General features: G+C 45.3%; 1 protein-coding gene across 3 annotated transcripts in view; it reads right to left on the reverse strand.

The window, feature by feature from the left end:
• The window catches only part of LOC122246970 (venom dipeptidyl peptidase 4), a 119,217-nt gene that overhangs the window by 50,623 nt on the left and 66,094 nt on the right, over window positions 1-2,500 (reverse strand). Inside the window, exon 1 of one of the 3 annotated variants that reach the window (XM_043005840.2) lies at window positions 1-97. This exon is cut by the window's left edge and continues 259 nt beyond it. The exons of the other annotated variants lie outside the window; for them this stretch is intronic. The gene's annotated coding sequence lies outside the window, so the exon portion shown is untranslated. Of the gene's footprint in view, window positions 98-2,500 lie in introns of those variants that run through there. 3 annotated transcript variants of the gene reach the window in all.

Consider the following 2,500-nt stretch of genomic DNA (forward strand, 5'->3'; position numbering starts at 1 on the left):
TGGGCGGAGCGAAGAGAACGCGTGAAAGTGGCGCGGCGGCGAGCGTAGCAGTCCGTCCGCACTCGCTGGTGGCTCCGACGAGACTGCCAGGTGAAGGCCACGACCAGCCACCTTCACTCTCTCAAGACAGTGCACGGGGCGCCCCAGCCACACCCCGTGGGGGAAGGAAGGTTTTTTCCCCCCTTAGGACGATGCCCATCACCCTCCCACCGTGGTCCTAATGAGTCAACGGTGTCAGTGATGTCAGTAAGATCAGACGATGAATAGCCACGATTTTTAAAGGTTTCTTTATCGATCGGAGTGCCTTTTGGCGTACGCTGGTACTGCGACAAGTTGACCAGCATCCAGAGTCATATCGATTATATAGCAATAAATAATATAATCACATCACCATCGACAAGGACAAATAACGCAAGGATAACGTCCTTATAAGCAACACACCATCTTCGCACATCAGTACAACCCCATCAACAACAGCAAAGGCCACAACACCAAAACCACAGAACACAAAAGCAGACATCGGTCGGTGGGACGAGGCGATACACCCCTATCCAACCCATTATATATTGAGTATTAGCCGTCGATATTTCCCCTCCCCCCCACCCCTCACCCCTCACCCTACCCACCTTCTCCCCCTCCTTCCCCTAATTCTAGCCCTCTAGAGACCTCCCCCTCCCCCTCCCCCTTCAGCCCCTCCCCCTATCTCCCCTCACTCCTACCCTTTCCCTTTCCTTCCCTGAGTCTCGATGGCCACGTGATAGCGATCCGCGATCAAACGTTCCTAACAAAGCATCTGGCAATGTTATCTCAGCGGCTTGCAAAAAAAAAAAAAAAAAAAAATGAATCCGATGCACAAAGAACTCGCTCGCTCAGACGCGGCTGTTTAGGAGGCAAGACGTGATGTATTTCGTGTGTTATCATTCTACAAGAGCTGTAGTGAGTCGGGGATGAGTAGCCCCCATGAAACCACATGAGTAGGTTTAGCAGGATTTTTGAGATACATGACTCATGCAGTACTAAGCGATTGGCGCTTCATGGTGTAGCCTCTTATGTATTCATTCTTGTATAACGTACTTGAGACCAGTTTCTCAGGTTAAAGTGGGTTGAGCGTTACCTAAAAGCTAACTCTTTGTACTTTAGAAGTTGCACTTCAAGATGGATATCTCACTCTAGTTTCTATTATTCATTCAACTGGGCAGTAAATAATAATGTATGAAGACACAAGCACACACACATGCAAGCACACAATAACTCAAAGAAGAAAGATACACAGATATATCAATCAATAAACATACTACTCACAATCAAATACACTCAGACACACAAATAAATAAATCGCAAATCTAAATATAGCTGTGGCACTATCCTGAACAAGGCAACACCTAACCACAGAACAATTAACCTCCATCCGCCACGCACTTTAGCATTGGGACAAAAAGAGCTAAATATAAGTCTACGGAAGTAACCCGCACCTTTTGAACCTCCGAGGTCTTTCCTGAAGGCCATTTTGTGGTTGCAGGAGGAAATGGCTGATAAAAAGGCAACACGTTTCTGCCGAAGCTGCTTAATCAAGTCGGGGGGAGTCTTAATCAACCCTTGGGCGCTGGTGGGACTCAGTGATGGAAAAGGAATATGGGGGATTTCTGAGGGGGAGTTCCCCACTATGAACGCAAAAGGCCGTCGAAGTCGAGGTACTATTGCGAGAGAAACGGGGGAGAAATCCGGAAAAAACCCTGGGAGGTGGGGTGCCATGGTTCAACTAAAGGAATAAGCTACAGACTCTCTCTCTCTCTCTCTCTCTCTCTCTCTCTCTCTCTCTCTCTCTCTCTCTCTCTCTCTCTCTCTCTCTCTCTCTCTCTCTCTCTCTCTCTCTCTCTCTCTCTCTCTCTCTCTCTCTCTCTCTCTCTCACACACACACACACACAAACACACACACAAGCACACACACACACAAACACACATACAAACACACACACAAGCACACACACACACACACACACACACACACACACACACACACACACACACACACACACACACACACACACACACACACACACACACACACACACACACACACACAAACAAACACACATACACAAACACACACACACAAACAAACTCACACACGCGCGCGTATATACCCACAACAAGCATAATTCCATATAGAGTATATGATATACATATGGAAATATCACACTGCATATATGGCACATGGTGCATAGCTGCAAGTACATGTTTGAACATAGAGATATATCATTATTCCACCTTCTAAGTACTTGGTCATTTGCATATACAATACATATATCTTTCGTCTACTTATAAGGATTAATTATAAGGTTACACAGCTTTTGTTGTCCTCATACACATACCATTATACTTGTTATGTTATTTCCTTATCAATCAAACAGTATATCAATTATCTTTTACTTATTATGTTTGTTTGTTTGATTATCCCTTTGTTTGTAGCCCTTTGTCCTGTATGTTATACAATGAATTG

The sequence above is a fragment of the Penaeus japonicus genome, unplaced genomic scaffold, assembly GCF_977035675.1.
Source record: "Penaeus japonicus unplaced genomic scaffold, GWHDUDI00000001_assembly GWHDUDI00000014, whole genome shotgun sequence".
In the NCBI taxonomy this organism is placed as follows: Eukaryota; Metazoa; Arthropoda; class Malacostraca; order Decapoda; family Penaeidae; genus Penaeus; species Penaeus japonicus.